The 11,715-nt window shown below is 28.2% G+C and overlaps 1 long non-coding RNA gene across 1 annotated transcript in view; it reads left to right on the top strand.

Annotated features, from left to right (window-relative positions):
• Positions 1-11,715, top strand: part of LOC136796610 (uncharacterized) — a 289,620-nt gene that overhangs the window by 155,300 nt on the left and 122,605 nt on the right. The gene's annotated exons all lie outside the window — the stretch shown is intronic.

Below are 11,715 nucleotides of genomic sequence, written 5' to 3'. Positions count from 1 at the left end.
AGAGAGAGAGAGAGAGAGAGAGAGAGAGAGAGAAATACTGTATTCATCTATGTGTGCTGCCTAAATACATCAGGTTGCTACATACACAGCACACTAATCAATCCGTAATCGGACATATATAAATTACATATAATTACATGGTATAATCAAATAGAAAGAAAACAGTTTTTTTCCCTACAGTTTAATTTTACAATCAATTTCAGTCTATACACCAAATACAAATATTTCAATTCATTCTTTTTTTCCCCCTTTTCTATTCCTTCAATTTCACCATTTCACAATTTTTAATTCACCCGATCAACGAATTCACTCTCCCGAATTCACCCTAGATCCTCTTCAGTGACCCGCTAAACAAATTCACTATTAGACGGCAATGTGAGATCAGACCATTAATAATAGTCACAGCAGTAGATCAGTTTACCATAAAACAAATAAATACAATTTACGAGAACAAGACTAACACATAGATTCAAAGGAAAATATAATAAAAGCCGGTTACAAGAAACACTCGAATGAATAAATAAGTTTAAAAGAAATAATAGTACTCATAAAATAAAATAATTTAATATAAGTGAAACAAAGCAATTTTTGGGTGAAATAATTTATCAACAAAATAATGATTTAAATAACAAGGACAAAGATACAAATAAAACAGGACTAGTGCCGCATGCGACCAAAAACCAGCATACTTTTGATTTTGAAAATACTATGATTTTACATAAAGAAAATAACACATTCAAAAAGAAAAATACTTGAATCCATTTACATATCTGAAAATATGTGAATGTATAATACAGTGAATTTTAAAACAGACACAAGGAATCTGAACCAACACTACACAGCTATTAAGTTAACTTAATTTATGAAAAATATGGGATCAATTTAATGTTGACAGTTATAATTAACCTTTATAAGAATTTTAATAATAAAATAAAGAGGAAATTTAACCGAAATATAGTTGTTATAAATGATTAAAATGTTAAGTTTATGTATAATTAAACTGTTTTTATACTATGAAATGCAATCTAACTAAATGTCATTAAGATATTTATTAAAATTCTATGATGCTGCTTGAGTGATTTATAAGGAAATGATTTTTGGTCTTGTTGTTTTCTACATCATTGAAAATTACAATAATAATTATTCCATTTTTTCTTTTTTCTAACTCCAATCAGAAGCCAATTTTGTTTTACAAAACATGCAGTTTCGTGCGTTTTTAGAGGTTAACACTAATTTAAATTACTTTGAACTAGTATGACCTGTATTGATTGACTAAGGTTTTTATTCATGAAACAACGGACTGAATATTATGGATATAGTATTTATACATGTTTAATGCAACCTTTTTTCTGTAATAGTCAACCAATCCATTTCAAATCGTGACATCTACATTTTTCTTTTTTTCTGATTTTTTAATGCATATTACACTCAGAAGGGATATAGTCTCATAATTGGTAATCTGGAGGTGTGTAGTGTAGACGACAAACACTTTTTTGGCTTTCTTCATGAGTAACGATTTAAAAAAAAAGTGGAAATTTTGATGCCTTGAATTTTCAAAATAACAAAATTTTAAAATTCAAAACTTTTATACAGAAACACATTATTGGTAATAAAAGTTCTATATAAAATTCATGTTTCAGATTTATCAATAAGTTATAGTTTTTTATATTTTAGTATTACAATGCGCTGTTGCAATGAACCATCATTACATGCTAAAACTGATTTGGTGCGAAATATGACGTCATCAAAACGTAATATTTATTAGATAAAGCTCAACCATAAATTTTTTACAGAAGTATTGCACAGAGAGATGACCTCTAAAATTCTTATTTTTAAACTTTGTCCTAATCGAAAATTGGTAAATTTTGAACTGAATAAAAAAAAATTGAAATAATATGCTTCTCAGGTGAAGAATCAGGGTCTAGTGATAAGAAGATATTTATAAGGAATAATAATAATTGGCCTGGTTTTCTAATTAAACAATACTACTAAAATCATGGAATTAAATTTTCCAGAGGAGAAACAATTCTTTTTTTACATAAATAACATACGAATATACTGGTTATCTAAAAAAAAAAGAGAAAGAAAATTGTCACAAACTTTGAGAACACCTTTATGCACTGTAATAATATCTCAAATTCTGGGGAACTTACTAACAGGCCCAGACTGCCAAGCTAAGAGTTTGCTATCACTAAGGTCTGATTGTGATTTAAATTAAAATTCTTTGAATTATATATTAAATAATTCTCATGACGGAAATATAAACATATTGAGGAAACTTCCACAAACCTAAAATAAATTTGATCATGTTGGAGGTTGAAGTTTTCAAAAGAGAAAGCTAAATATCTATTAAGATCGTTTAGTTTATTTTTAGGAATTTTAAAATATAGCACATTTATTTTATCAGTAAGGATAGCAAACAATTCTCGAAACGAGAGAAACGCAATACCTATAATTTTCAAAGATTCTTTTGTGAGTTTACTACATATTATTCCAAGAAATTTTTTTTATTACTTTTTGATTACTCTAATTAATTGTTGTTTTAGAAATGTTTATGGCCTAAAAGCAAGTAAGCTCTTACAATGTACAGTACTGTGATCAGCGGTTTATACCTGAAGTTAATGCGGTTCCCATCATTCTCCACAACTAAGTGCTTTACTAAGCCATTGAAGGGTTTATAGCTTGACCTCGAAAGATCTTACCATAAAGCATAGTCCGTAGACTAACGTTAATGGGATGGTATTGCTAAATAACTATAATTACTGATTGCTAAATAATTATAATTTGGATCTTTATAATAAACAATCTTAATAAGATAATGTAGTTATTACCATTTTTTTAATACTTCATTTCTTAATCTAATTAAATTTTCACTTACTTCATACAACTGCATGAATCCATTCGAAGTAGCCTGGAATGATTTTTGAAAAACATATTACAAGAGCCGGGAAGAAAAAAAGGCAGTTACCTAAACCCAATTTTTTATTATTTAAATATAAACTATGTATAATTACTAGTCAAAATTGATGAGTCTGCCAAGTATGGGTTGGGGATTAAAAAATGGCAGCTATTTCAAAACCTTAAAAAAACATTGATTTTTCATTTGGAGCTCTCTATCTTAAAACTACCAACAACACTAGAAAATCTAAGAGAACATTATTTAAAGAAGAGTAAATTTGCTGAAATATTAGCCCTAAAAGAGCTATTTACGTCCAATATTTTTCGAGATATAGCTTTTAAAAAAGCAAAATTTCTTAAAAATCTACTGAAAGATTAGTAGTTAGTTAATTTATTTTGAGAAATTTATATCTCAGGAACTATGTGACGTATAGATGTCTATTAGCACTCAAATCAAAGCTAGTTTAATGGACAATAAAGAAGTTGATGACCTTTACTTTCGTAGGAATAGTAGTTTTCATGATATTTACAAAAATAAATTGATTCATAGTTGTTCAGACATTAAATTTGATTTATGAAAAACTTTATATCTGAAACCATTGGACGTACTGATGTCTGCCAGCGCCCAAACTAAAGCTAGTTAAATTTACTACAAAATAGTTTATTATGTTTATCTTTGTAGGAGTAGTAGTTTTTATGATTAGTTTTTTTATGATTAGTTATTATGATATTTGACAAAATAAACTCACAAAATGTTAATTTCTAGTTGTTCATATAAAATGTTGGATATTTGAAAAATACTTCTCTAGATCGATAAGACGCACATATGTCTGCCAACACTCAAAATAAAGGAAATGCAACTTACTATAAAGTAGTTTATGATACTTATCTTCTTAGAGGAGGTAGTTTTTATGATATTCACATGTGAATATAAATTTGGCAAATGAAAATTTGTCCAAATAACTATATATCAATTTATAGCAACAACAAATTTCATGTAAACTATTACTCCTACGAAGATAAACATCATAAACTACTTTATAGCTCATTAAACGAGCTTTAATTTGAGTGCTAATAAACATCTGTACGTCGAATGGTTTTTGAAATATAATTTTTTAAAATTAAAGTCACTAACTACTGATCTTTTAGTACGTTCCATACAACATTTTTATGAAATGTTGCTTTTTAAAAAGCTATATCTCGAAAACTATTTAACGTAATGAACTCTATTAAGGCTCATATTTTAGAAAATTTACTCTTCTTTAAATAACGTTCTCTTGTGTTATTCCTACTTTTTAAGATATAGAGCTCTGAATGAAAAGTAATTTTTTTTTTTTATCACTTTGAAACAGCCTCCATTATACCTACCTATACTTGGCAGACTTCTCAATTTTGGCTATTAATTATACATAGTTTTCATTAAAGTAATCAGTAATTGGGGTGTGATAACTGCCTTTTTTCTCCTCTTGGGCTCTTATACTATGTCTTTAGATATTCTTCAGTCTTAAAAGGGCTCATCGATAGCTTACAATGCTTTTAAACATGTCTGTTTTTCTAGTAGTGTGAGTAATGTATAAGAAATTTATCCACTAATAAGTGTCAATTATCCTTTCGAATACTCAAATCAATAGCATAGCCAACCAAAAGTATTAGGGGAGATGTATCGATATGTACCAGTATGAATATCATATATTTATTTTAATGAAAATTTAATACTTTTTTTTTAAAGGATTTGAATTGAAAAAATAATCACCTTTTTTTTTTATATAATTTCTTACTTCTTAAAAGTTTTTTAAGAAGGAAAACATTTTTGACCTTCCCTGGAGAAAATTTTAAAAATAATCGAATCCTAAATTGATCAGATTTAGAATATGTTTTGTATAAAGAGACTTTCATTTAATTATGAAATTAATTAATTGGTTTGATTCAGGAACTAATTGGTTTGTCTGGCAATGGTATCTTCTGGTTAATGCTGCTTAATGGAGAAAACCAGAATTACAAAACCTGTGGGGATAAATTAGAATGTGTGGAGTTTTTTGTCTCAAATTACTAAGAAGTTTAAGTTTTGGAAGAAAGGAGGGTTAAAGGAATTGACAATCATGATCAATAAATTAAAGAATAATTTTACTGTGTAGAATCTATAATCAAACTAAAATAAAACTTATTTTATGTACAGACTTTTTTAATCACTAGGAATTTTGTGTCAATAGTAATCACAAAACTATTCTGTTTTTAGAAAAGGTTGAAATTGTAATTATGATTTTTTTTACATTTCATTAAAATTGTAAAATCACAAGATTTAAAAAAAAAATTATGGAAATAAATAGAATAAGAGTTAAGAGTAATATTAAAAACCTGAAGCATTATATAGTGGCAAAATAATATTTAATTTGTTATACTAAATAAATAACTATCCTCATTAAAATATTATTTAATATTTGGTGATTGTAATTATATTTTTTACTAAATGTCAATTATTTGATTGGGATGTACACGTTTTACTTTTCGACTTCAATGCAGCCTATGGTTCCATAGATAGGAACTGTCTTTGGAAGCTTATGACTGAGCTGGGAATCCTAGCGAAGTTGGCAAGACTGATAAAACCGTTTTTTTCCCGCATAGGCACCTCTTTTTCACTCGGCACTGAAAGGGTTAAATCAAAGTAATGTTGCTCTATTGTTTTTAACTGTAAAACGGAAGAGTAGTTAACGATTAGTTCTACTCCTTCTTAAGTAGTCATCCTTTTTTTTTTTTTTTTTTAAAATGGTGCGATAGCACTCAAAACTGATATTGAGCCTGAGCGGCTGGTGGCCATTAAACACTCACTTAAGAGTCCTTCACCGCTCATCTTAAAAGGGTTTAACTGCAGCTAGTAGTCCATTCCTGATTGGCACCTTTGGATGCCAACAACAATGATAAAAGAGAATGCAAATGCTTCTAAGAACAAGAAAGCGTATGCTTTTATCCAAGATTAATACTGCTTTTTGGTATTTTATTTATGTTTTTGAGACCGTTTAAAAATACAACTACAAATAATGCAACTATAAATAGTCGATTGCGAATATTATTGAACTTTGGAAGATTACAAAAATAATTAAGATATTCACAAGGCATAATGATAATTGAAATTTTAAATAAACTAATTAAATTATGCCTATTGGCCTTTAGAAAATAGGCTCAGATATTAATTAATATTTATGGACAATATTATAGGTAATTGTACAATTATAATAATATTTTTACTAGAATTTTTTTATTATATCTACTAGTAAGTTATGTTCCATAATTCTAGTAAAATATCATTTTATTTTTCTGTTTTTTATTTTGTTAAGTAAAATATAAATGTGACGTTTCTAAGTCTAATTATTTAAGATAACTACTTAAAATGACAGTGTATTTAAACTGGTTATTCTAATAAGAAAAAAAATAACATAAACCTCATAGACCCTGTAACAGTATATAACTGTTAATCATTTTTTTGAATTCTGTGTCCTTGATAGTGCAATGAATTCACTATTAGATACTAATTGAACTTTGGTTTGAAATTTGAGCAAAGCAAGTAATGTGATCTAATAACCAAGAAACAAACAAATACAAACCAATGACTAAGAATCACACTCATAAATGACATGGCCATAACACTCAGACTAGGTAGCGCGACCATAGAAGGTTGAAGAGGAGCTGGATGAAGGATCTTCTTGTTTAATAATTAAATTTTATATCTGATCAAGGGTGCTGATCTTTCTCATGTCATTTCTTCTCATTAACTGCTTTTCATTTAACTCTATTGATAGAAGAGGATAAATATTGTAAGTTAAAAAAACTCTAACAAATTGTTTGATATACTGACTATCTGTTAGTAACTATGATCATCGAATTAATACTATAAACCTATGGCCTGAAATAACAACTTGTTTTTAAGATTGACATTTGAAAATGAAATCGTAATCAATTGTATTGAAAACTTGCATCGTAAAACATAAAGAGGTTAAAAATGGTGTATCTCATCTTCATAAAATTGGTGCAAACCAAGTTATAGCCATATAATTATTTTTATATACTAGCATCATGGATTTATTACATATGCGAAGTTATATAACTTTATTGTTTGCCTAGTTATGCCCTACCTATATCTACAACGAAAAAACAGTTTTTTAGAACAAATAATTTCTTCAACTAATTATTAATAAACTACATGTACAGAATGTACACATTGTTTAAAATTGTCTGTTAAAGTGTGTACTACATTTCTGTGATAAAACTGACTCAAAGTTTGTGCCAGAACTGAGTTGGGATCAAATGGAGAAAAGTAAACCTGGGTTGTTCCAAAACGTAACCTTTCTTTTCAGCAGGTAGTCAGGATATTATTTCTGTTTTCTATTAACATTATATTATTTTAATTATATTATTTCAATTTCTTGAGACAAGGTAATTATTTATTAAATAAATAAAAAATTTTGTATCCTTTTTTGTCTCAACACTTTTTATTTTCAACAGTCCAACGTTTCGGCCATTTTAGCCATCCTCAAGGACATCTTCAATTATAATTTCTTCCTCACATTAATTTAAAGTTACTTTTGCAGGCTATTCTGCCCAGGTCATTTCCTTTATTATAAGATAAAAGCCTATTTTTTAAAATTTAAAATCATTAATATTTAATTCTTCTTATATAAGATTATCCACAACAAATTCACTACCATATATGGTACAAAATATTAATTAAAACGATTTAATATTATGACGACTAACAAGTGTGACGAAGTTGGAGAAGTGTACACTATACATACTGCTCACAATACTTTATGAATGTAAGCTATATGACCGACAAAGAGTTTAGCTAATATAAGATGTGATACTGAAACAAGGAAATTGGCCTGAACCAGATCACATACTTTTACTAAATTTAAGACAGACTTGCTAAACTTCATAAAACAAATTGACTTTTACCAGCTGACTAATTATAGGAGGGCAATCTAAAACCTTTCGTTTTTGTTTGGTATATTTCTTTTTTATCTTTACTTTTTTTTTGTTATCCTTCTTTTTTTTTTATTATTAATTAATTATGTGTTTTGTTTTTCGGTTTTGCTTTAATTTTTTTTTAAATGTTATAATCAATGTAACAAAATATATACACTCAAATATTTTGTACTGTAAACATATAATATATGTAGTATACCTTTCATGGCATGGAACATGTATAAAAGAAATAAAATATCTCTTTATGGGGTTACCATTAAGAGAAAAAAAATTATATATATATATATTCATTCACTATTTATCATAAATCTATTTTTAAAATTTAATGGCCAAATTCTTGGTGAAACTGCAGTTATAATAGTTGCAACAACCTTTGCATTTCTTTTTTTAAAGGAACGTCTCCTTATTAGAGAGACTGATATCCAGTTCTTTACCCTTTTCAAGGATAAATAAGGTCCTTCAATGAGAGTGTAGGTTTGTCATTACTGGAGAATTTCCAAAAATCTATTTCATCACACAAATAAACGCCCGATTCTTAAATTAACATAAAAATCTGATGTACGAAATTTGATCTCATTAACAAATAAGCTAAAAACAGTAATACTGAATAAATAAAATTCAAATATAACAGTTCATCTACGGGAAGAACTATTAGAGTATTGAAAAACAAACTAACTAATTTGTGCTAGTTTGTTATGGTGGTTATTACATTCATTAGTTATGTAACAAACTCAGTTATTGTAACAATTATAGGTAATGCTTATATTTATCAATTTTACTTTATATTTCGTACATTTAAATGTTTTTTTTTTTAAGCATCGATATATTTTTTTCTTTTATCAACACATTTTTTTAAAAAATAATTATGTTATATTTGTTTACCAGCAAGCAGAGTTTTTAAAAGATTTCTCAAAATATTTTACTCGAGTTAAATAAATTGTTAAAAATCCTATTGCATGCTAAAAAACAAAAAAAAAAATTTATAAAACTTTCTATGCTTTGAGTTTAATATGTTTGTGTACGATTCGGAGTATTTACAGCCAGTACTTTTCTTTTTTTTTTTTTTTTAAGTGGAACTTTATCCCTAGGTTCCATTATACTAAAATAGGCCGTTACTTTAGGTGGGCTTGAAACCGCTTTAAGAAAGCACCATTTTATGCGTTTAGATAAAAATTCTCAAGACCCTAGAATTTCTTAACATAGTTAGTGGAAAAGGGATCTCAGTTGGAGATCTCGAAATAGGGATCCTGATCCTTTCCTTGGGAAAAGGCTAGGGCCTTTGCAAATATTTATAAGTTCATCTCTAAATCATCAGTGGGCCTTGGAACTCCGAGACTTATCCCCCGGATCAGCTCCTAGGTTTGGTACCGCATCAACATTGCCACTTTATACTTCTTGGACGTTTTAGAAAGACATCTGGTTCTAGATGACTTCCCTGAGCGCCAACTTAAAGTAGTATTTATAGTATACAAATAGTAGTAAAATAGTATAGTATAAAATAGTATTAAAACAACCTAAATTAAAATGGTCTGTTCATCAGAAAGATTCAGAAGAATCATGTGAGCGTCACAATTTGATTTATAACACATTATTTTGTCACGGAAAGGCTTTTGTTAGATATTATAATTTTAATTCTGATGATTAGAATGCTGTTGATTTTTTTTTTTTTTTTTATAAATCTTAATTGAATAACGAATATCTCATGATCTACTAAAGAATACATGCGAATTTTTTTTTTAGTGACCATTGTTCAGAGTACCACCATTGAACGTCTCAAAATTTATTGTGAATCAGAATGCAAGGACAATAATGGCACTGGCCAGTGAAGTATTGCAGAAGCACAATACGACTTTCCTCCAACGTCCAACTATTTAATCGAGAGATATATTTTTATCTAAGGTTTTTCTAAAACAGATGCTAAAAATTTTTAGAGTTAATTGTTCTTAACGTAGTAAAGGAGTAGGTAGATAAGATATGAATCAAGAACCCACCACAAGACCATCATAAAAAGGAATCACGGTTCTAACGATCCGTCTACAATTACCTGGACTCTACATATTTATGTAAAAATAAACCCCCGAATCCACTAACTTATTAACCATAATTCACCCTTTTCTTGGCTTTCTAAGTTATATGACCAGTAGTGTAACCAATACCGATAATTTCAAAGAGATACATTTTAAAATGTACATATGTATAATGCGCTGCGGAGTCTGGCTGCATTAAACAATCACAGCATCACTAAAAATCGCAACATAACGATTGATTTAATTTTTTAACTCAATGAAGAAAAGAAAAAGTAAATAGATATCTCCTTTGATAGATTGTTTTTAATCTATGTAGAGAAGTTCTCATTTAGTAATAGGTACTTCCTTTGGTGCTACCGCAAGTTATTTGGTTCCTTCCATAGTCCATGAAACTCATTCCTGCTCTCTATTGCTTTGCTTCCTTAGTTCCCTAGTTCCTCACACCTACTCTAGATGGTAAACAATGCCCAATGTAAATAGTACCCTACTAATATCAGCTTGTTTACCACACTTTCAGTGGATTCTGGATTCTTTATTTTTTCCTCTTACCGGGTGTCCATACATAACAAGGTTTTTATATTTCGTGGAATTAAAGCCATTATCAAAATATGATACCTTTCCTTGCTTGACATCGGGTACCAAGTCAGAAATTCTTTATAGGATATATTTATAGTTAGTTTTTTTGTAATCTAAGTATATTTGTTTGAATATACATATATAAGTTTTTATAATCAGATTAGAATTCATGATCACTGGCGTAACATATAAGTCATTTGTTTCTAAACTTTCAAACAGTTTTTTTTTTTTTGCTTGGAAAATGTTTTCTGTTAGTAAAATATTAATTGACTAATTTATTTTATGAAGTGCATAAACTTATAATCTGAGGGAAAGTAAATCTGATTCAGGATAGACAAAAAAAACAGGAAAACATTTAGGTATCACTTCAGCAAGATGAAAACGTATATCTAAATTAGAAGATAGATTTAAAATTTCTCCCAGACCGCATCTATAATAAAATAAAAATATTTTCCATATGTTATTTTTAACTTGAATTACATTACTTTATTCTATACAATTATTACAGGTCGCTGTTGGCAAATAGTTTATCTCTCCCTGAACTATTTCACTACTTCATATTGTAAGCGGTTTTTCTTTCCTTCCCTCGTACCCCCTTGGGACCCACTCAGTTCCAGTGCTGGACCATTTTCTCGAATCAAGTCTAGCAAAATTACCAGCCACTTTCATTTCAGTAGATGTGTTTCATTGGCCCAACTTTCAACCTTAATTCCCTGCTTGTAATTTCCAGCTGGTAGGGATTTTCGGTTATTTTTTTTTTTTTGCTTAATGTCAAATGTATACCGAGTTGTATTTTTCTTTTATTTAACTTAGTTATAGATTATCTCAACGATAATTGAAGATTAATAAATAAATGCATATTTGTTTTTACTTGTCAGTGAGCTCTCCAAAATCATTTTTTTTACTTCGAAATATTTCCACCCCTTTACATAATTACATAAGGTATATAAAAATTAGTTTCCAGTGCTTAATATATTTTTTTTGATTTATTAAAATTTTCATTCAACTAATGCAGAAAACTCTTATCTTATTTGTTATAAGATTATAGCGATTTTCTGCCTCGTAAGTGTAAACGAGTATATTACTACAACTTGTTGTTGAACTCAGTTACATATTTTGAGTTCTAATTTTACTAAATTGCCAAAATGTGATCATAAGGATAAATACTATTATAATATAAAGATAATTGTTTAGAAAAACAAAATCTGAATTAAAATATCGAATAAATTAATAATTT

Source organism: Halyomorpha halys, unplaced genomic scaffold, assembly GCF_000696795.3.
Source record: "Halyomorpha halys isolate HHAL.00 unplaced genomic scaffold, Hhal_1.1 Scaffold452.1, whole genome shotgun sequence".
NCBI lineage: Eukaryota > Metazoa > Arthropoda > Insecta > Hemiptera > Pentatomidae > Halyomorpha > Halyomorpha halys.
Note: the sequence above shows the minus strand (reverse complement) of the source record. Positions and strands in the feature narration are given on the sequence as shown.